We start from the raw sequence: 25,444 nt of genomic DNA, 5'->3' as shown, positions 1-25,444 counted from the left end.
AGACATCCCAGCGTCATATAACAGCCAGAAGGCTAAAAGAATCAGATTACTTGCTGTATACCATAAGGGAAACAGAGCTTGGAGTCAGTCTAGCCAAGTCAACTAGTTGTCATAACTAAAAAAAGAGTTCTTCAGAGGAAGATAACAGAACCCAGAATTTATAATATATTCACAAAGTTCAGTTTAGTATACAAAATTAATATACATGCAAAGACATATGAGAAATAGGACATAAAGTCAAGAGAAAAGATAGGTAGTATTAAACAAATCATAAGCTGGAGATGTCCACATGTTGCTATTAGCAGAGAATGACTTTCAAGTAGTCCTATTAAATATGTTCAAGCAAAATAAGTTTATATTGAGAGAACCGATGTGAGATAGCAATATCAATGCCTCAAAAATACCAAATGGAAATTATAGAATTAAAAAATAAAGCATCTAAAATTAAACTTTTACTAGAATTATTTCAATAATATTTGAGAAAGGTTAGAATAAGTAAATTTAAATTCAAATCCATAACATTTATCATAATTGAAGAAAAGAGAATGTTCTAAAAAATCCAGTTCAGATAACATACAATAAAATGCCATTTTTTTTAACAACAGCAAAAGCAATAAACAGAAACTAGGGACATGTGGCACAGTTGCTATATATGTAACGGGAATGCAGAAAAAGAGGAAAAAATGATGACACAGAAAATATATGTGAAAAAATAAAAGACACAGATTTCTGAATGTGGTGAAAAACAAACAACTTGATGAACAAATTAGATCAGCAAACTCAAAGCATAATATAAAGAAACATAAAAGACCTAAATGTATCAGAGGAAAACTTTCAAAAACTGAAGATGAATAGAAAAACTTGTAGGCAACTACATAAAAAAGATGCATTACATACTGGGTAATGATAACTACTTTTCTTCAGAAATAATATAAGGCAAAAGATAATGGAAAAATATTTTTAAAGTATTATAAGAAAAATTGTATCTGTCTACCAAGAATTCTATTTGAATAATTGGAGAAAAATACTATGTCTATGGATTGGAACACTCAATATTGTTAAGATGTTCATTCTCCCCAAATTAATATATATTCAATGTAATGCCAATCAAAATTTCAATCAACAGCCTGTGTTATAGAAACGACAAATTGATTCAAAAATCTACATGGAAATATAAAGTATGTAGAATAATCAAAGCACTATTGAAATGATGGCTGTGATTACAAGACTTAAGACTATCTGACATCAACATTTAAATTAAAGCTATAGTATTCAAGATAGTATGGAATTGACATTAGAATAGACAATCAGATCTTTAAAATGAAAGACTAAGGTCAATAATTTTTCAACAAAGTTTCCAAAGCAATTCAGTCGGTAAAGGAAAGCATTGTCAGCAAATGGTTTTAAAACACCATTCGATAGAATGTGTATTTGTGCATATGTGTATGTGTGTCATACCATACACAAAAATCAATTCATGCTGATTATAGGCTTAAATATAAACATAAAATCTATAAAGCTTTTAAAAGAATACAGAGTGTATCTTCTTGACTTAGATTATAGAAATCAGCCATAACATTAAAAATGTTATTAAAATTTGCTATATGCTAAAAATGCGATTAAAATTTTAAAAATTACATCTTAAGTAAATGTATGTTCATAAAAAACACTTATAAAGTGAGCACGATGTCATGGACTGGAATTAAATATGTGTAGCAACTCTATTGGGTAAAGATCTTTTATCTAGAATATAAGGAACTCCTAAAAATTGATAAATAAAAAGTCATAATCCAATAGAATGTGTAAAAAACTTGAATAGACACTTAGTTCACAAAGGGAGATAAGTGAATGGTCAATTAACACATAAAAATTGCTCAAAATTATTAGTCATCAGGAAAATTGAAATCAAAACCATAATAAGATACCATTTCACACACATTAGAATGGCTAAACTTAAAAATGCTTTTCAAAGCAATCGTTTCTGCGCATGTGAAGTAACTCATACGTTCTGACTGAGGTTTAGAATAGTATAATTACTCTGATTACAAAGCAATTTTGACATATTCTCCCAGTTATTCATACTCCTTATCATTCATTTGGCAATTATACCCCTAGTTATTTACTCAAGGGAAATGAAAATATATCTCTATACAAAGACTTGTTCAGAAATATTCACAGTATTCTTATTTTAAAAAGCTAAAAGTGGAAATCTACAAATACCTATTCACAAAGGGTAGAAAGAAAGGATAAACAGATTGTGGTATATTCATACAGTGAATTCTATATACCAATAGAAAGAAACAAACTACTGATACATGCAATAACATGGGTGAATCTCAAAAACATTGTACTAAGTGAAATTGGACAGGACAAGGAGTATGTACATAAAGTATGATTCCATTTATATGAAGTATTTAAACATGGACATGCAATCTGATAGTGGAAAAAATAACAACATTGGTATTGGATGGTTGGCAAGAAAACTTTCCGGGGTGATGGTAATGTTGTGTATATTAATAGGAGTATAGATTATGGGAGTATATGTTTGCCAAAACTCATTGGTACCTAAACATTTGTGCATTTTACTGTGTGTAATCACTTACCCCTTACCCTTCAATAACTGTAAACAAATATTGAACATGATCAGTAGAGTTTGTTTTATTTTGTAGCAGAATATGTCAACAGTCCTGAAACCATTTCCTTTTATTTTGGACTTGATCTAGTGAATAAATACATTGAGTATAATGGGAACCAGTTCCCAACTATTAGCTATTGTAATACTGATATGGAATAGAGAACACTAACATGAACTTCATTGTATTGGAATTCAAACTGTAAGTATTAATTCATGTTTTCAATATACTATAGATAGATATACAGATATATAGTGGATAAATAGATAGATGATAGATAGATAGATAGATAGATAGATAGATAGATAGATAGATAGATAGATAGATAGATACACACACACACTTTCTAGCTCTGTTGAGAATACCTAGGAGTAATATAACATCAATAGCAATTACCATATCTATTGTGCAGATCCTGGTCTTTAAATATCATTCTTTAATGAAAGTAATGAGGGTGCCTTGGAGAAATGAAGGTCCCAGGATTTAGGCATGGAAAGTACAAGCTAGAAAGCAAAGAATTTCTCAAAGAATAATAGGGACGTGTTAAAAGCACCCAAGATCCATTTTGAAGAGGCTCCAAATAGACAAATCTAGTACAATTAGAGTATTATAAACTAATAAGAATAGTAAACGATCAAATCCTTTTAATGGGAATTCATGAGTCCAAACTGATATAAATGAATGAATGAATGAACCGAAAACTGGGAGAGAAGGAATAGCTCTTCCCTGCAATAGAATATCACTATACGGAGAACAAATAAAGAGGATAGAAAACCACTATTGTAGGTATCATAGTAATAATTGATTCAGCCAAGAATTACCAACTTGTGCTACAACTAGTGAGTAAAATTTTTATGAGGAGCATTATATTTTTCATAGTGTCCAAGTACTTATTAATTACAAAAGAAGCATATATAAATTTTATAGTGGATAAATCTAGTGTATGGCACATCAATTCAATCATCAAAGTTATTATCATTGATGGGATAAACTGATATCATGCACTTCCTGATATGATACTGAGAAGGACACATATTACCTCTGTAGTGTTCTTAGCAGAAGGACATAAACTTATTCTAATCATGAGAAAACAACAGTTAAATTTAACTTGAGGGGGATTCTACCAAAGAGGTGGCTGCACTCTTCAAAAACATCAGGGGGAAGAATGACAATAGCTGAGAAACACATGCTTCCAGATTAAAATGGGCTAAAAAGTTATGGTAACTAAATGCAGGATCCTGGATTTGATCCTGGACTCAGGAAAAAACAAAAAACAAAAAAGCATGACGAAACCATTGGAATAGAAATATATTAATGTTAAATTTCCTGATTTTGATTATTGTTTTATGGTTAAATAAGAGAATTCCCTTTTCTTAGAGTGTATATGCTAAAGTGTGTGTGTATGTGGGAGAGAGGGAATGAGAAGGATAAATCAAATGAATCAGAATTAAATAATTAGTGAATCTTATTACAAGGTATACTAGAGTCTTTGTATCATTTTTGCAAATTTTCTATAAATTTGAAATTATATCAGAAGAAACAGTTAAAAATAAAGCTGCACGATATTTTATATATATATATATATATATATATATATATATATATATATATATATATATATATATATATGGTTACAGGAAGCAGAGTACAGCATTAGGAATAGAGACAGTGGAAATGTAATGGCTCTGTGCGATGTCAGAAGGATAGTGGATGGGGGGAGGGGGTTCACACAATGTGAGGGATATAAATGATAAACGTCTAAGTATTGCTTTGTCCTGTGCACCTGAAACTAATAAAAAATAAATAAATAAATAAATAAATAAATAAATAAATAAATAAATAAATAAATAAAATAAAGCTGCACATCTAACTTTTTCCATTACTATTTACATCCTATTGGTTCTGTTTCCTGCAGAACCCTGACTATTAATTCAAACATTTTGAAAATGTTATACGTCCTTAGTAAATAAAAAATTGTATTACATTAATTAAAGAGGAAATTAGCTAAAATCCTTTATAACAGAGGAAGTGAAAGACTTTGATCATAAATGCTTTAGAACCACAACTTCCAGTGCATCAAGCACACCATTTACTAATGTCTTAACCTACTGTTTTGCAGGTTTTTTAAAGATTAAAACAGTGTTTTAATATTTTTTTTTTGTAGTTTTTTAAAGATTAAAACAAATGCATTTGAAGTGGTGGTGGGTGAGTAGTGAGGGGGAAGCCGGATGAGAGAAAATAATAATAATTAAGAATATATTTAAATATTGAATGTTACTGTGTACTTATTAGAAAAATATTAATAGTAAGTACTCTTTTAATGTAATTAGAAAGCATTGAATAGTGGTATTTAGGAAGTTGACAATATCATTGATGTTGATATTATTATATAGGAGATTGATATGTTTCATTTTTATTACACCAACATACAAGAAGTTATCAGGAAATCACTGTTTTTTTATACAGTTGACCTCTATTTCTTTTCTTTTTTCACTAAGGAATAAGATTTATTGGGTAATGTTTAGCTTTGGAGGGTTACAGTCCATTGCATTATCTAATATTTTTTTCACCCCAAGAACCAATTTTTGTCCCATTGAGAATACATGCTTTAAAAGGAATGAAAATGAATTAAACAGCCTTTAACATTCTTAGCAGGGAGGAGGAACCGTAATGGGTAACATTGGAGGTTGAAATAGTTGGCTTCTGGTACCATCTCTGTTTCATATTGGTTGTGTGGTCTTAGAAGAAATCATGTCTTTTTTATTTCCTTGTTTGGAAAACACAAGACTAGCATAAAGACTGATAGATTGGAAAAACAACAACAACAGCAAAAAACACATTTAATCTCACTGGACTCCGTGTTCTTGGTATAATGAAAAAAGCTGGTATAGATCAGTTGTTCTCAATTTTGGCTGCATTTTCCGGGGGTCATAAAAGATGTCAATGCTCACCTATATCCCCGGTCCAATTCAACCAGTCTTTGGAGGTTATGGTGCAGCCAGTGGTTCTCAAACTTAGTGTGAATCACACTATCATTAAGCATAGATTCCTGGGTCCCATTTCCAGAGTTTCTAATTCTGTAGGTCTGGGGTGGGACCTGCAAGTTTGCATTTCTCTGAAGTTCTCAGGTGATGTTATGATAGGGGTTTGGACCACACTTTTTGAGATCCACTGGTTCAGGCACAAGTGTAAATATTTGTGTGTGTGTGTGTGTGTGTGTGTGTGTGTGTGTATATGTGTATCTACCCAGGTGAATTCTAATCTCAGAGCTATTGGTACGCAAAATATTAATAAAGTTCTTTTCAGTTCTAAGATACTGAGATTTTAATACAATGAGCATTGTCGGGCATCAAAATGATCTATATAGAAAAATATCAATTTTTTGGTCAATCTTCATTAAGAATTTGTTTTATAAAGCATTTTACAGTTTTTTTAAATTAACATTTTTACAGTACATTTTTAAATTAACATTTTTACATTTTGCTGCATATATGGTTCTTGACTTCTTTTTTCAGTAAAGAAAAGTTATTTGCTTGTCATTGTTTCATCATTTGATAAAACCAGTGGTGGGTTTGGATAGTAGCCAGCCGTTTTTGGATTGTTTGAAGAGAATTTTGTAAACTTGTAGTCCAGGGGTAATTCTGCTATTGTTTCAATACTTGCAATTGCAGTAGTGCTGTAAGTACAGATTCTCTTACAAGACCACGTATAAACCAAGGCGTCGTCTGTGTTTTTTAGTTCCAAAATGGTATCAATAAAAAAAAAAGTCCCAGTTTTTAGATAATGAATTTAGAGGCTTTGCCTTCTGTCCCTCATATTTTCCTTCCATCTCTAGAGGCTCTGATTCCTCAGGCTTCTGGTTTCTGTGCCCTCTGACCTCTTCAAGGATGAGGACTGTCTCCCAATTACTATAATGACAAGCTGGGAAAATATCTGAATGCGTGCTGTCACCACAGTAAACAACCTTGGGTTCAGCTTTGCCAGTCATTTTCTTCAGAAGTTTGTAAAGGTGGACAGCATTCCCTTGGGAGTACCAGCCAGGTTTATCCAGAGATGGCAGTGCCTCCTGCTCCTTGTCATTCTCAAAAGTCCTGAAAGGTCTCTGACTTGATAAATGGGAGAAGAAACCCGGCTTCAGTGCATTGTAATCACAATGTCAAAAAGATCTGCAAAATCATTCCCAAGGATATGCTTGCAGAGAAGTCTACAGCAATCACTATGAGAACTGTTGATTAACAAAAGAATTTTCCGAGCATTCTTTAGCTACCAAAGCCACTTCTTTACAGGTTCGGGACAACTGTGTAAATAGCAGCCTGGATCTCTATTTCTGGAAAATATGTTCCGCAGTTTTCCTTAAAAGCTAACATTCTATAGTTGTGTTGTGTACCGGCAACTATAGCCTTCCAAAAATCAAATGCTTCCTGACCATTTTTCTGCTTTGCTAAAGAGTCCACCACTCTGGCACACAGAAGAGCTCCTGGTAGGTCAAAGTAGTTATTATACAAGTAATATTTACCTGATTCGTAAGCCATTCCAATGTCCAACAGGAAGTACTTCCGCTCCTTCCTTCCAAACTGCTGGACCACCTCCTAGGCAGTCATCGTGCTGTGGGGTTGCTCTGAGAAGGGTGCCATTATATGCAAATTTAATGAAGCTCCCAGGTCTTCCAGGTCCAATGCCAAGCTCTTGCAACAGAAGTCCCAATGTTCTGGAGTCCCAGTGAGCAATTCCTTGTCATAGTCTTTCTCCTTGACCAGGAGCTGAGCAAAGCTGTTATAAATGAGGAGGGGCGGGGATGGAGGGGGAGGGCGCTCTCCAGCCAGGTTGTAGCTACACAATGTGGTCCAGCAGTTGCTGGCTGACAGAAGTGCTGAGCCATGGCTGCACTGACAACACTGGCAAGCGCCTCTCTATTCCTTTTCCTTTAAACTTTTCAGTTTTCATTTCCTAATGGTTTATATTAAATTTATAAATACTTTTTAAATCTGCAGTACAGACCATTTTCTTGCTCTGTTTGTAAATCAGGAATATGCATTTATATTTGGTGTCACTGCAGCTTTACTTCTGGTCACATATACAAATATACCTATTCTCCCCAAAATATAGCCCTTAATATTACTATTAATTAGTTTCAATTATAAATATATACTGAGTGATTCACAGATTAGTTCATTTTGATATGACAAATACATTTTATGAAAATATGGGGGTTTTCTAATCAAGAATTTATTTTACAACATAAATGCTAATTTAATCTTAAGGTAAATTTTAATGCACTTTTGAATATCTGCGGTGGCCGGTTAGCTCAGTTGGTTACAGAGCGTTGCTACTAACACCAAGGTTGCTAGTTCGATCACTGCATCGGCCACTTTGAGCTGCGCCCTCCTTGAGAAAAAAAAAAAAAAAAGGAAAGAATTTCACCTGCTATGTATTTTGAAGTTTATTTTATGTTTAAGAATAGACCCTTTTTGTTCATGTTAGTCACTATATTTACATTCACATTCTCTAGAATTCTTAGTTTTATGCCAGGTAACACTTTTTTTTTTTTTTTTTTTTTTTTTTTTTTTTTTTTTCTGACTGGGACAACATATTTGTATTCAAACCATTTTATTTACTACTTAAATTTTTTTTATGTTCTAATAAAAATAAATCTACTTCCATTATATATGTCAGTTAGGTTGGTTTTCTATGTAATTTTGCACATGTTTTGCTTAATTGAATAGGTTGAAAGTTTTGAGTAATAGAAGGATTTTAAAATCCTTATATCAGAAATTAAAACTACGATATGTGATAATTTGACATGTGAAATACAGTATATGTATTTCTGTTACTCCTGATGCAAATTTAAAGTTTCCTAAATTGTTCGTATCTGTCACAAATTTATAAGAAAACAAACAGCTGTCTAAATTACTATTTATTAGAAACCCCTATTTTAAAAAGAACCTTGTCGAGATTCCATTCTACAGGAAAGCAACAATAGCCAAAATTTTTTGATCTGATTGCCTTTCATGTGTAAGGCTCAGTTCCGGTTCTATTATTGGGAATCAGAAAAGTTATTCCCTGCATGATAATATGGGTCAAGATCACCTTTATGCTTATTAGAGGAGATGCTCATCCAGAGAGACTGTTAGCTTAATGATCCAGCTTCTTCTGCATAAGTTACAGTCTGGGACCACGGTAGGAACTTTTGAAGCTTCGTTAGTCTTTAAGTCCACAGGGGGAACATTAAATTAACAAACAACAACAAAAAAGAAGGAAACAAAATGTCAAGTCAATAATTCCAAAGAGACCCTAGCCAACAAAGTGTTGTCTTTCCAGCATTCTTTAGCTGTAAAGCAATTAAGTTGTGTTTTGGTAAATTGCGTGTAACTTCTGCTGTCATTTAACTTTTGCACCTGACTAAATCTGTTAAACAGTATTCCATACTAATAACTTTTGTGTAGATACATGATCATTATGCCATACTCATCAAACTCTGAGGTAGCATCACCTTTGCTGCCAAAAGGAAGGTGGCTCTGATAAGATAAGCAGACAGTTAGGGATTATGAGTCTGAATCTCAAGAGAGATATGAGAGACAAAGCTTTGATTTTTGGATATCATGGCCATAGGTGAAAAAAAAAATGATGTGAATGTGGTTACTTGGGGAGTGTGTTTTGAATCAGAGATCCAGAAAGCTGAAGATCTAACCTTTGAATTACCAAAGCAGAGCATCAGAAGATGTAGTGGATGAACCTGGAGAGAATAATGTATTGAAACTAAGAGAAGATACATTCAACAGTGAAGTGACATATAGAGCAAAGAGGCCAATTATCAGACATATTAGAGAATATGTCTTAGTTTTGGCAATTAGAATATCACAGGACACCTAAAATCAGAAACATTTCAGTGATTATCTGTGGATTGAACTGGATAGCCATGAACTTGAGGGGTAATGAGAATTCTTTAAAACCTTTTTTGGATCAGTTTTATGTTCACAGCAAAATTAAGAGACAGGTACAGAGATTTTTCATATACTATCTCCCTACACATGCAGAGTTTCCTCATTATCAGTATCACCCCTTCACCTCACCAGAGTGGTACATTTGTAACAATTGATGAGCCTACACTGACACGTCAGAATTGTGGACAGTCCATAGTTTATCTTAGAGTTCTCTCTTGGTGTATGTTCTATGAGTTTGAACAAATGTGTGATGGCACCGATCCATGACTATAGTATCATATGCGCACAGAGTAGTTTCAATGCCATAAAAATTCTTTGTGCTCCACCTATTCATCCTCCCCCCACCCCCACGATGGCAACTCTGATCTTTGTACTGTCCATGGTTTTACCTTTTCCAGAATGTCATATATTTGGAATCTCACAGTATGGAGCCTATTCAGACTGGGTTCTTTCACTTCGTATTGTTCATTTAAGTGTCCTCTGTGTCTTTTCATGGCTAGATAGCTCATTTCTTTTCAGCATGGAATATATTCCACTGTCTGCATGTGTCACAGTTTCTTTATCCATTCACCTACTGAAGGACATCTTGATTGCTTCCAAGTTTTTGCAATAATGGAAAAAAAAAGCTGCTATAAACATACTGTAGAAGTTTTGTGTGTAAATAATTTTCAACTCCTTTGGGAAATATTAGGAAGTTTAATTGCTATATCATATGCTGAGAGTATGTTTAGTTTTTTAAGAAACTGCCTAACTGTCTTCCAACCAGCAATGTATGAGAGCTCCTCTTCAATTCCAAGCAGCACTGGGTATTGTTAGTGTTAGAAATTTTGGCCATTGTAGTGGTGATAAATAGTTGAATGAATAATTATAATTATAGTCTGGTGGACTTTTAATTCAAGAATTGAACTGTGAAAGGAAAATAAGAGATTGGGTGGTAAATAGGGTTAGATTCAGGTAGTAAATGATAGATTTTCCATCCTTTTTGGTCAAAATTTTTCAATTTTAACTTTCGAAACAATGGAAAATATGGTAGCTAGCCACTGCCCAGGCTTTCCGAATGACCCCTGCCATTCTAGCTGCTCTAGACACTCCACAAGAACTCAGTGACTACCCAGGGCCTAATAACTACAAGGAACTCTTAGTTCAATGGGGCCGCAGTCCCTGATTCAGGCTCTTTTATGATAGGTGCCATACTAATTATTAGATAATTTTAGTAACAAACCAGGAAGAGGACATTAGGTTAAAGGAGGTTGTGTCTTTTTGTTGGTCCTGTTTTTAAGAAAAGAGATGTATGCATGTTTATAAATAGAAGGGAAGGATTGGATAGAGATGCAAATGTGAAAATCAGGCAGGGAAAGGGTAGGAGAAGATACATTAGTAGACATTAACTTTGGGTGGAGAGGAGACAATTATTGTTCTGGGATGGAAGAAAAGCCTGGGAATGAATATGGATAATTTTGTGCATTGATAGGTAGGAAGATAATAAATTTCCTAGTCATGGGCCTTTATTTTTTCTGTAAATTTGGAAACATTGTCATTACTGAGTCAAAGGGTAGTAATAAGTCAAGAAGCTTGAGGAGAATGGTCAGTATTTTCTATATGTAATGTGGATTATCGCTCTTTCCACAGGCCTCCTGTCATTGAATAGATACGAAGCTGGGGATAAAATGCTAGTACATGTTTCAATCTCTAAATTTTAAAAAGCATATCTCAATACAGTCATGCTAATAGCAAAAAGTATTAATATTGCCCCATGTTTTCCATGCTCCCACATACATATATAGTCATAATATGTTTTATTGTTAGTGATAGTATTTTTTAAAATGTGATTATTCTATATATTACCCATTAAACTCTACTTTTTCTCACTCATTACCTTATAGTAATCTTTTCAGTAACTGATGTGTAAATATCTCATTCCTGTATTTTCAGTACTTGCATAGCATTCAGTAATATGCTTTTGCCAAATTGATTCAGTCATTTCCTCCTAAATAAATATTTATTTATTTATTTATTCTGCCCCTACAAACAACATGCAGTAGCAGCATACACGCCTTTGTAAACATATATTGGAATTTCTATAAGATTGCCCAGATTTTTATATTTACCTTCATATTGCTTGGACATTTAATATTTTAGTACATTATTTTCCAAAGGATTCTAGCAATTTTCACCCCCACTGGCAATCCATGGAAGCACATTTCTTTACATCTACATCAGCATTGAATATTATTGCTTTCTTGCTGCTTTAGAGTGGGGACAGAATTGTGGGGGCGTTAGTCCCTTTTGTTTACATAAGTTTTGAAAGTTAATACAAATTTCTTAAATATTATCAAGTGAATTTCTGGAGTTTCCGGATTATAGAGGAAATAATCTGGTTCAAACAATCCTTCATTTTCATCAAGTGCTTTGGAGGAGTGTCCAGTTTTTCTGTTTATAAACTAATACATAAACATTAACCAGTACTGTGTTGGTCTGGACTGAAATAAGCTTCAGAAATATGTGAATACACAATTATTTCAACCGATAGTCTTGGAATCTGTAACCAAAATTATGTTTTTTTGCCCTGGAGACTTAAAAAAATCTTCCAGTTTTTTAACCCTGCCTGTTATCATGTGTTATGAGGGAGTAAAAGAATTGTAAGTCATCCAGAAAGGGGTGGCTTCTATATCTTTTGAGATGGTGTATATTTAGTATCATCCGGAAGATCTTTGGATTTACTGAAACAAAGTTCATACACAGCTCATTGATAATAAGTAAAGTTGAATTTGGAGGTGATAGTAACTAAGGCCCTCTATCATGGTCTGGAACTTACTTTTAATCTCTCTCCTTTTGGATTCTTTTTTCCTTATGTGTTAGCAATAGTGAATTATTCATGATGCCGGAGATCTACCATACACATACATTCCTTTCTATAATAATTCAAGCCTTTCCCCGTTATCTGCCTGTGACAGTCATATTCAAGTGACAGGGCTCACTCAGCTCAATGGCAACTCTTTCCTAACGTGTTTCCCAAGTGTGTTTTTTTTTTTTGTTGTTGTTGTTGTTGTTCCCACATTTATCAATTAGATACTGTGTTTTGTGTTATCACTATAGTTACCCATTGCTGTCTCCCTTACTAGGTTTTAGGAATTTTGAGATCAGGACTTTGTCTTACTCATCTTTTCATTTAGCAGCTGTCTGTATTATTTGACATCTAGCTCAATACATTGCACATAGGAGATACTCAATAACAGTTGAATGAATGAAACTATGTGCGGATGATGGAGTAGGCTGGCTAAACCAGGTTAGGGAAGGTGCAGCTGTCAATGTCCGCTGCTGGTTATAAATCCTGGGTAAACTGTATTAAGGGCTTTAGGATATAATGAAGTTTGCAGTGGGTTAGAACACCCTTTCATAAAACCTTCTGAGAATAAAACAGTCCAATAGATTACACAAACATAATGTGAGACCACAAGAGAAACTGGCCTTGTTTGTTCTCTTTTCGTGAGAGTTAATCATATTTTCCATTCAAGCCATCCCATATATGCAATTGGAGGAATTTTAAATTTTGTAATTTCTAGTACTAGTCACACGTGACTTATATATTCTTATTTTTATTTTTTTATGCTTAAAAAGCATACTTAGATGCTTTTAAATATTGACCAACATTTAAGAATCAATTTTAAACAGTTGGGATATATTTCTGAATTAAGAGTAAATATATTGGCTAGAAAAATTTTTCCTGGTAACAGCATAATGTGTCTAGAGAAACGTGCCTCATTTTTAATGCTCTGGTAGTACATTCTATTTTTTAAATTCTTTCATCTCATAACTGCAGATAAATCCCAGCGAACCAGAAAAATGTGATCATAATATTTAAAATTGATTATTATCAACTGCTTCTGGAATTGTAATATATATATATATATATATATATATATATATATATATATATATATATATATAATCTTTTATTTTTAAATAAGTGTGAAAGCTAGTCTCTCTGCAGATGCTAATACATACAGAACAATCCATATATGAATTTTGAAGGAGCCTGGAGGGAAGAGCTTTCTCACATAGACAGATGAATTAGGATACTTAGCTGACAGGGTCATCACTACATTTCTTATCGGAAAAATGGATTTCTACTACAAGGCTAGAAAATATTTTTAAAAATCCTCAAGTAGGCTGTAGCATTCAATGAATCATGCCATAAATTGAATGTGAAGAGAATCTGAGCATGTGTTGGAGAATATGGAGTGAGAAAGGGGCCTGCAATATCAGGCATGCTAGATAAAGAAAAATACCTTATGCCAGCAAAGAAAGCTTTTGGGCTTGAGGTAGAAATTGAATGGTAATGTTTAAGTAAGTACTTCAGTAGCATTTTAAATAAAAATTCATCTGTTTTTCAAAATAATATACTATGCTAAATGCTGTGTATATCATCTGCATTATTTTGCCTCACTTAAATATTATGGTTAGAAATCTAATCCTTGTAGAAGTAGTCAGGTTTCACAGAGTGGCCAATGCATAATACTAATGGTATTTACTCTTTGTAGAAATAACTTAAAATGCATTGAATTTAGAGTAGCTTAGAAAATCAAGGAAAGGAGGAAGGGAGGGAGGGAGAGAGGGACAGAAGAAGGAAGGGAGTGGGCTGCCTCAAGTAGAACAAAATTACAACTGAAAAAATGATTTCAGTGAGTTTTTGAACATACGAACAGGCTGAGGTTCTATTTAATTTGTCAAGATGTACTAACTTTGGGGGATATTTTAATGTCAGCTGGACTTTGTGATTCTTATTGTCTACAGCAAAATAAAAGTTTCAGTCTGACTTATTTTGCTTTGCATAATAATCTCAAGATCCATCCACGTTGTCGCAAATGACACCATTTCATCTTTTCTTATGGCAGAATAGTATTCCATTGTGCATACATACCACATTTTCTTTATTCAATCATCTATTGAAGAGCACTAAGTCAAGAACCATATGATTTCACTCATGCGTGGTCTATAAAACTGAAAACAACAAAGGAACAAGACAAACAAATGAAGAAACAAAAACTCATAGACACAGACAATAGTTTAGTGTTTACCAGAGGGTAAGTGGGGGGTGGTGATGGTAAATGAGGGTAAATGGGGTCAAACATATGGTGATGGAAGGAGAACTGACTCTGGGTGGAGAGCACCCAATGGGATTTATAGATGATGTAATACAGAATTGTACACCTGAAATCTATGTAACTTTAGTAACAATTGTCACCCTAATAAACTTTAATTAAAAGAAAAAAAAAGGTTCAGTCTGTGCTAGGGAAGATCAGCCATTTTGAAGAAACATTTGAATTTTGATTCCATCCTTTCACTGTGTGTGAACATGGCCTTATTTAGTGCAGGGATTTTGACTGTCTCTGATTTTTTACATACCAGGCATTGCTAATCCTTGAAGATTCATATTATTTTCTACGATCCAAAAAGAGTTTCTTCTCTAGGTTAGAAATTGTTGGGTTTAGAGCAAAGCAATATGTACATATTTAGAAAAAAGGAATTCATTTAATATTTATTTAGTTGATGGTATAAAGGAAGTAAACAGGAAATAAAGGGTGGAAGAATAAAATCATTTTATTTCAAAGGATTATCATTAAAAATATTTTGTTTCTCCTTAAATGTTTAAAAAGTCTGTGATTTGAATTATACTTCTGCCGATAGTGAACTGTGGTTTTTTAAGAAACCTCATGAGGCAAGGACTTATAAGAATTATATTTATTTTATATTCTCAGTGACAGCCTATATTTTAATTTTATGCATGTTGCTCAAGATTTACAAAACATCTGAGCTGAGGCTAATATGAAAAATGATATGTGAGCTTTAAATTTTGAGTTACCTTTCAGGATGCATTTTAATTCATTTTATCATCTGGATAAATGAACTCCTAAGAGTATAACATGAAAACAAATTAACATAACATGAGTTGCATCCTCTTGTGTCAATTAATGCTTTTATATTGCTAGCCATGTTATTTTATTTGGAAGTACTTCAATGACTGTTTTACTTTGGGAGTTTATTGGTCTTTTTCCTTTTTCATACTTTAAGGTTTTATTTGACTAGGAAACATAAATCTGCTACAGTCATGATTGCTGATTTATGTGTAGTTAATAAGTTTAGCATTGAATTCCAGCATTTATTGAGCAACTGCTTGTAAAGCCCTGTGCTGCACATCAAAGGAAACAAAAAGTGATGATTAACAATCCTCATGCTTCTGGGTATTTATGGTCAACATTCTATGAAAGATAAATATATACACAAAACTACAAATACTATCAATACTATCCAACTTCAATAAATATATAAAAATGTATCATGAGATTATGAGGGAGGCAAATGCATTGGCTGAACTACTGTGTAGAGGGTGAGTCACTGGAATTTAGCCAAATAAGAAGTCAAATAGGCCAGTGTGTGAAGAGGCAGTAGCCTTCAGGAAAAGGGAGAAACATGAACATAGCCACTGAAATATGCAAATGTGTGATGTCATTTTGGAATGGTAAATAGACTGGTATTGGTAGACCAAGGGTTTTCTGATTAAAGTTGGCAGAAAATGGGACAAAAACATATTTTTTTTCAACTTGTAATTGTCTTTTGATGCTGTTTTAAAGCAAATGGGGACCTTTCTTATAAAAAATGTGGAGATCTGCAAAGTTCTTAAATAGGGAAGTGATAGTCATAACATATTTTTAGAAAAACAACTGTCATGGCTATATGAAGCGTGAGAGACTGGGCCAGCATATTAAAGAAAAGGAGATGCATTTGGAGGCATCTGAAATGTTTCTGGTGAAAGATACACTTTCCAGATGCAATGCTAATGAAAAGGAGGAAACAGCTGCAAAAATAAAATGCCGTTCCTATTGCCATGACTTGGTGACTGACTCATATAAGAAATAAGAGAGAATACAAAACATTCAAGATGAAGGCACGTCAAGATTCAAGGTATGGTGTCTTCAGGGACAGTGATGCCTTTGATAGATGAGGCATACAGGAAGATGACCACATTTGTGGGAAAATACTATTTTATACGTAAGAATTTAATATATATTTAGGAATTTTTGCATTTACCTGATATTGAAGCTTAATGGTAGATTAATATTAATGTATAATTCTCCTGAAATTGGAGAAGTTGTTGAAGTGAAGGTTAAGTTCGAAGAAGAGAATATATGCTTAATTGTAATTTTGTGCAATTGAAGTAGGTATGAGAGAATATGACAATTAGAAATACTATTTTATGTGGCAGCTCTTTAAAAACTCTGTCAGATGGCAGTTAAACAGGTTTTTGTATGTATTTTTATTATATATGTATATACCCGTAATGCATACATACACTTAGATTACAACAGATTATTGCCTTCACTGTATGTCATAGCTCAATTAAAAAAAAAAAAAAAAAGCTCCATTTGAAGAGAAACTACATACAATTAGACGTGGTCTTTTTTTTTTTTTTTCCCAACTGTTAAGTGTCAGGTTCTTGGTGTACTATTCAGAGGGGAAAGTGATCTTTCTCCATAAGATTAGATGTGTTGGCTCCAAATTTCAAAGTGAAGAAAAAGTAATATCAAAAGAATAATGAGAAACATAATCCCTGTTTAAGATATATTTTAGTAAATATAACGAAAAGGAGATAAGGGAGTATTTAGAAATATTTACATAATTTAAACATTTTCTCTGAATCTTGTTGGTAGTATAATTGGAAATTACAATTTTGGGTTCAATCATTTTGAGATTATTTATTAAAGAAAGACATCTTAACAAGAAAATTTAACTCATCTTATTTTCAAAATAGATTTTCTTTAATGACCATAAATATGATTATTATAAAATAGTTATTCTTTATAGACTTGTAGTTGAAAATATAGCTTTGGGCACTGTACTCTGTCCATCACTTCGGAGAACATCATTCTAGTTGAGCAAAATACTTTTATATTTAGTTATAGAAGTAGCATTCTATTAGGTTGGTGCAAATTTAATTGTAGTTTCTGCAATTATTTGTAATCTCTTCAATCACAATTACTTTTGCACCAACGTAATATAATAGTACTAACGGCAGTAGTAGTATAGTAGTATAGTAGTAGCATAGTGGTAGTAACAGTAATACTATAATGTAGTAGTAGTACAGTGTAGTATAGTATAGTAGTATAGTATAGTATAGTATAGTATAGTATAGTATAGTATAGTATAGACTAATAGTAGTATAGTATAGTAATAGTATAGTTGTAGTACCAGTTGCTGTTAGACATCCTTATTTCATGTAATTGTTCTTTGAATAGTGAAGAAATTAGTTCAGAGAGAAAGAATAGACTGCTTCTTTTTAAGCCCTAAACTTTTCACGTAAGAATCATGATCATTGATTGGTACAAGGTTGATACCAAGTATTTGGATGCTACTTTTTATTTAAATGTCAATTTTATCCGTTATTGACTATCACCTTGAAAAAAAATTATTTGTTGTCTTATTAAGGAGGAAGCAAAATACTGTATTGTATAGTCTCTCACTTTGTTTGTTGGATGAACCTGGCCAAAAATTATTAATTCAGTTTTTCAGTTCGAAGAATATTTCTTAGATGCTCTTACATACCACCAACAATGGTAGAAACTAGGAATGAAAACTATAAGTGGGCTCATCCCTATACTTAGAAGCCTATAAAACAGGGAGGAGGGCGGAAGTAAATGCCGTGAGTGCATTTGGGAACATGCTGGAAGCTCCTTGCCTATAGAGAAGGCTTTCTGGAGGAGGCTGGGCCTAAAAGAGTGGAAAGGGGAAAGTGGAAATGAAGTAGAAAGAGAAAGTAGAAGGGGCAGAGAGAGGGTAGAGAGAAGGTTGTTTCGGAGTAGTTCAATTTGTTTCATTAGTGAGGTTTATCTGTTGATAACTAGGTTAGGGAAATACAATATTTGAACTAATCTCTTAAACCACAATAGTAAAGATTTCTAATCCTCTACAGACATTTCCAAAGATTGATTTATTAAGAGTTCTGTTTTGTGCTCACCACCAAGAGTTAGCTCTCCTTCCATCACCAACACACAATGTAATACATAGATGATGTATTATAGAATGTACACTTGAAACCTACATAATTTTACTAACCAATGTTACCCCAATACATTTAATAAAAAAAATATAAAAAAATAGTTCTGTTACTTGAAAGAAAATTGCTATGTAAATAATTTACAAAATACTACAACAGTAGCCTTGCAGTAGTTTTTTTTTAAAAAAAAAATCCAGATGTTCCTGAAAAAATATTTTATGCAGAATGACTTTTTAAAGCTCAATCATATTGACTAAAGATATTTTATTTATCTTGAATCCAGTAATGCTTAAATGTGATACCATTTTAAGAAATGCTGTGTAAAAATTAGCTTTTGGTTTATTCAAAGAAAGAGGTCAACTCCTCATAGCTTATCCTACTAGCTCTGCAACTCTTGCATCTATCACTTTTTCACCCCTGTGTTACAAACCTGTCTCTCTTTCCTTGGTGTGGTAATATATGCATTTCTCCTTTTGGGTCTCAACATTCATGCCTGTTTCAAAACCTTGCAACTGTCAGCACACTGTCATCTGTCTTTTTAGTAGGATGTCATGACATATAATACCACAGTCAGAATTACCAGTGTTTTTGTGTCTAACTTTCCAAGCTTGTTCACCCCAGACACTGCTCTATAGAGACACCATCTCTCCTGGTAAGACTACTTTAGAAAGGAGAATGAATGAATTTGCAATCAGTTCAATGAACTACACATGGTTTAATAGTCCTACTGACACTTGCAAAAAAATACATTCCAGTGTTTTCATATCTAGCTAAATGTTATGTTCAGTTTTTTTTATTTAACCTTAATAAACAAAGTGATGAAAGCTTCAGTATTGTTTCAATTATTAGAGGAAATCTAGAGCATTACCTGCTTATATGCTTAGTTTCTCTCTAATGTATACCCCAGAGTATCTACAGAGCATGATTTGAAAATTAAAAAAAAAAAATCTGTTTCTAATAGTAGAATTTCAAGCATCTTCAACTGGCTATTGAGACTAATATCTTTTGATGAAGGAAAAACTCCGAAAATCACACAATCTATAAATATTTTTTATGTTTAAAATCAGTTGTTTTTTATGATACATGTATCAAGAAGACAGTGGTGGTTTTTATTTAATTGATTCTGAAATATACACTTCATGGTATCATATGCTCATGGAATGCTAGAGCTGAAATTCATTAAGACATTAAATAATTCATGCTTTCAATTTAAAGAAGAGGACAAGTGACACAAAATTTAAAGAGGATTGCTCAAGGGCTAATGGAGTAGAGATGATGATGCAATCACTTAGATTTCCTTATTCTCTCTTCCACTATAACAAATTAGTCACTTAATTATATATTGCTATTGCTGGATCTTCTAATCTTACAACAGAGGTTTTGCAGATCAATATTTGCTTGAAAGTTAAAACACTAATATTTTGGTTGGATATCATTATGTTCAAAGATTATCAATGCAATATAAATATCATTAAATTATCTAGCAATCCATCACTATGACTCTATCTTCTATGCTTTTCGTCAAACCTGCTTAACTCTGTAGAACAACCAGGGGCAATTTTATTCCTCAGGCAACATTTTTCAATGTCGGAGCCATTTTTAGTTGTCATAATAGAATTTTCCAGCCCAAATGTCAATAGTGCCAAGGTTGATAAGCCCACTGTAGGGAATTTAGTATTGCCCTCTGTGACATCTAAATTTAATGAATGACATGTTTCCTATACTAGTTGAAAAGAAGCCTGATCTTCCCTGTCATATTGGATTTCAAACTTTAGGATTGTCCCTAGATTACAGTATTTCATATTTTGGTGAAGAGTTCAAATGTCATCTTTATTTTATAGAGTTTGATCCTCTTCCCCTTTATTTTTTCTGTTCTCCCCTCCCCTCCCCTCCCCTCCCCTCCCCTCCCCTCCCCTCCCCTCCCCTCCCCTCCCCTCCCCTCCCCTCCTCTCCCCTCCCCTCCCCTCCCCTCCCCCCCTCCCCTCCCCTCCCCCCTCCCCTCCCCTCCCCTCCCCTCCCCTCCCCTCCCCTCCCCTCCCCTTCCCCTGACCTCACAAGAATGCCAGTGTTTTTCCCTTTTGAATTTTCAAGCTTCATTTGTCAGATGTATTTCTAGATATATACGAGTAGACAAATCTGAACGTTATATTTTAGATGGGGTTCCATCGTAAATCTACACTAGAAAAAGTTGTGTTTTCTGTTTTTTGGGATGGCTTGTATTTATTTTGCCTTTTGGGTTCTATACTTATTAATGATTTACAATACCATGTAATGATTAATAATACTTTTTTATACATTGAAGAAATATTTACTGAGTCTAGGGAATACACACTAGATACCTGCCCTTTGGGGACTTAGTATTGTGGAGGATATACTCAAATGGACTTATAAACAAAATGTGCTATGATGATAAAGAATGTAGAAGGTATAAGAATGCATATAATAGGGGCACATAATCTAGGCTTCAGCCATCAGCGAAGTTATGTTTGAACGGAAATGTAATGAATGAAGTGAGGAAAAAGTATTGTTTCTAGCAGAGAAAACAATATGTTTAAACACTTAAGACATGACATCAGTGAACAGAGGATTTAAAATAACTTTATGAGATAATATAGAGCTTGGAGAGCTTCATTTCTTATACATTCATTCGTAAGCAAATATTTATTGGGTGCCTATTCTTGGACAGGTTCTGTTCTAGGCGTCCGAAAAAGAGCACTGATCAAAACAACAGAAGTCTGCCCTCCTGCAGTTTACATTCTGGTGGAATGTTGTGTTAGTATTATTTATCTATACAGGTTATTTTGCATTAACAGATTTCCCTCTTGTGTAAAGTAAAAGTGATGAATGTGATACCAGTGTATCTGTAGACTGAGATTGAGTAATAAGTTAATGGAAGATATTTGAAAAGTCATAAAAACAATGTTAATTTGTTGGTAATTTGAGAAACATTAGAAATTCATTCAAAAATTATTCATATCTAGGTCCTAATTTCTTCATGTATCCTTTTGGGGTTTGTCTTTCTCTCTAGGAATATAAGGCTTGTTGTGGATGAGACTTTTCTCCAAGAGAGATTTAATTTCTTTTATCAGTAAAAGTATCCATAGTTGATTTGACAAGATATATCAATCAACAACAGTTACAGAGGATTATTTTTAAATCAGCATAGAAATCACAGCATATCTTAGAAAAGTGATTCTCTACTCTTACAAGACTGAAAGCTACAAAAGAACAAGACAAACAAACAAAACTCATAGACACAGACAATAGTTTAGTGATTACCAGAGGGGAAGGGGGGGATGGTAGAAAAGGGTAAAAGGGGTTAAATACATGGTGATGGAAAGAGATCTGACTTTGGGGGCGGTGAACACACAATGCAATATATAAATGATGTATTGTAACATTGTGTTCTTGAAACCTATATAATTTTATTTGCCAATGTCCCCCCAATATATTTAATTTAAAAAGACTATACTGGCACTGCAGCGTGGAGAGATTTACAATAGCTTGCATTGGGTTACATATGGCTAAAGAATTAACAGAGGATTGGTGGGTACTATTCTGAAAAACTGCATCCATAAGAAATTTAATATCTAGAAATGTAATAAACTATGTGTTATTTTTTTACAACACCTCTAAATGATTGTTTCCCAGTAACAACATTCATGAGGTCAAGTTTGAAATATTTAACTGAAAAAGATTTTCTAGTTTTTGAAATCATATTCCAAATGTCCTGGTTTCAGTGTAGTCATGTTAGAATGAAAAATAAAGTCATTCAAGAAACTTATACTAGAGATAGCTGTTTTGAGGTCATAACATTTTATTGGATACAATCAGAAAATGTGGTGTGGTTGGCAAACTCTACATTGGGTTTTGAAATTACTGTGCTACCAATATGTTCCAATCAATGAGAACCTTTCAGCCATGAACTTTTATTGATTTGTATTCCTCAGAGTAACATAAATAGCTTTCCTTAAGTCTTCCAATTTCACTATCGTTATTTTTTTCTGAAATCTCTGCTGTTAGGTTTATTTATGCACTTACTCTTGCTTTCCAACTCCTTCATGTTCTGAGCCCAGAATTAGTACCAGTATTCTCTATCAAATAGGGAGAAAAATGCAATATGACCAACTAAATTATTCAATGAATAGTTAAGTTATACTATGAATAGTTTAATCAGAACAATACATTTAGCTTTTTAAGAACAAAGTAACAGAAAATTTCAAACAAAGAAAGCTAAAGAGCAAGTATTCTCACATCAACTTATACTAAGAAATTCATTCTCATAAAGAACTGGAATTTTTCAATTGCTTCTTTCCACTTAAAAAAAAAAAAGAGATTTCATATACGTATATGAAATCTAACCTTAAAATCCATACTATTGAAAAATGTATTTTACAATTTGTTGAAAAAATAGTTTAGTTTAGAGACTTACCATATAATGGTCAAAATAAGAATTTAGTACTTGCCAAGACACACTTGATTTTTTTCTATTCTCTTAGATGTTAGCTATCTTACATTGCCTAAAAATGTGAACAAATATGTTGAATACCAATCACATCACCCAGTGAAAGAATACATTGAACTATTTATGTTGCTCTGTTTAAAAAATATCCATTTGTATTGTTTCTAATCATATTTTCAAAACTCAAAATCTAAATTTCAGAAAATATGACAGTAACAATTGATAAAGAAAACATAATAGATGTTGATTCACTATCTTCTATGAGGTGACTTTCAACATGCTTTTCTAACTAGCTTCTAGTAACCATGCAAGGAAGCAAAAAAATAATAAATAGAAAGATGCAACTTTAAACTTCATTGACTTTTAAGCTCTTAACATTATAGTCTATCTAAGCAATGAAATCTTGTTTAATCTTCCTTTAAAATATCTGTAAAATGTCTACTTTTCCACTAACCATTACCGCCATGGCGATCAATATTCAAACATGCATATAAAATCAGTCACTCTTTCCTGATATAATAGAGTTATGGAAAATTAGTCCTAATGGAATAAGGACTGCTTGCTTTGTGCTAATCACAGTGCTTTCGACTGTGAAATAATAGCAACATTCTACATTGGAAATATGAATAGGAATCAAAATTGGCAATAACCTCTAATAAGTTAAAATTAACATATAGAATCAAATCCTTGATTAATGCAATCAAAGCAGTTATTATTAGGACAGAAGAAAAGGAAAAGCACGATTGTTTTTCTTGATGTAAATCTCAGGTTTAGTGGTATTCCAAAATGCCTTAACTTTGTAAACATAAAATTCTGTTGCTTCTAGATCTCCAATATAGGTGTGAATTACACGTTATATACCGGGAGTGACCAAAAATATATACACATGACTTGTATTCATCTTTTGTTATTGGTATATATTGAGTATTACAATTTTAATAACCATTTTTTTCCTTTCTTAAAATGTGTATACATTTTTTGACACACTCTGTATTACGCTTCCCTTAATGATTTAGTTTAGCTGCTGAGTTTTCAACCTTAGTTTTTCATCATTATCTGAACATTGTATTTATTTTTAAGCATTATTGAAGGAAAATTTACATATATTGAAATAAATAAATGTTAAATGTGCAATTTGCTGAGTTTTGAGAAATACATATACCCAGGTAGCAAAAACTTTAATTTATAAAATACAGAATATTTCTACATCTCAGAAAGTTCCCCGTGTCTCTTTCCAGCCATCCCTCAATTCCCACAGTCAATAACATTTCTGAAGTCTATCTCTATGTATTAGTTTAGTTTGTTCCTTAATTTGTGCCTGGCTATTTTTTGTCCCATATACATTTTGGAGATCCATTCATGTTGTATTTTGGTAGTTTATTATTTTTACTATACAATAGTATTCTGTAGCATGAATATACTAGACGTTATTTTATCCATTTTCCAGTGGATTATCATTAGTTTTCTTTTCCTATACTTCAGTTACTTTTAGTAGTATTGCTATAAAATTTGTGTAAAAGGTTTTGTGGGCATATTCAATTTCTCTCAATGCCTAGGAATGCAATTGCTGAATGATAGAATAATTGTGTGTTTAACTTTGTAAGAAACTGGAACAGTTTTCAAGAATGTGTGTACTATTTGAGTCCCCCCCATCAGCCAATTAGGAGTTTGAGTTGCTTCATATACTCATCAACAGTCAGTATAATCATTTTTTTACCATCCCAGTGGGTGAAGCATTATCTCTTTGTGGTTTCAATTTGCATTTTTCACATGATTCTAGGCACTTCATCATATACATCTTGGTAATTTGTGTATCTTCTTTTTTGGAGTGTCTGTTCAAGTCCTTCAGTTATTTACAACTTCAGGTAGTTGTCTTTTGATTATTGATGTGTAAGACAAGTTTACATATTTGGGATATAAGCTCTTTGTCATGTATATTTTTAGTATGTTATCCCCAAGATGAGAAAGATATTCTCATATGCTTTATTCTAGATTTGTATAGTTTTAAACTTCACACTTAAATCTATTATATACCTGAAATTAACTTGTGTGTATGGTGTGATATAGGGCTTAAGCTGTTTTTTTTCTTGTATGCTTATGAAATTGTCCTATCCATTTTGTTGCAAAAATTTTTCCTTTCCAATATGAATTGTCTTGATGCCTTTGTTGATAATCAAATTACAAAAAAAAATGTGTCAGTATATCTCTGTTTTGCTCCATTGACTTACTTATCTTCACTTACACCAATATCACACTGTCTCAACTAGAGTAGGCTTTTGTTTTCCAACTTTGTGGTTCTTTATCATGATTTTTATTTATCTTTTCTAGGCCTTGTGCATTCTCATATAAATTTTGA

At 32.9% G+C, this 25,444-nt stretch overlaps 1 protein-coding gene and 1 pseudogene across 3 annotated transcripts in view; one reads left to right on the top strand and one right to left on the bottom strand.

The window, feature by feature from the left end:
• Window positions 1-25,444, top strand: part of GPC5 (glypican 5) — a 1,207,509-nt gene that overhangs the window by 363,064 nt on the left and 819,001 nt on the right. The window lies entirely within an intron of this gene.
• LOC109450148 (5'-nucleotidase domain-containing protein 1 pseudogene) lies at window positions 6,159-23,554 on the bottom strand (annotated as a pseudogene).

The sequence above is a fragment of the Rhinolophus sinicus genome, chromosome 16 (genome assembly GCF_057876585.1).
Source record: "Rhinolophus sinicus isolate RSI-liver-muscle chromosome 16, RSI-T2T, whole genome shotgun sequence".
Taxonomy (NCBI): Eukaryota; Metazoa; Chordata; class Mammalia; order Chiroptera; family Rhinolophidae; genus Rhinolophus; species Rhinolophus sinicus.
The sequence above is the reverse complement of the archived record's forward strand: the minus strand, read 5'-3'. Positions and strand labels throughout refer to the sequence as shown.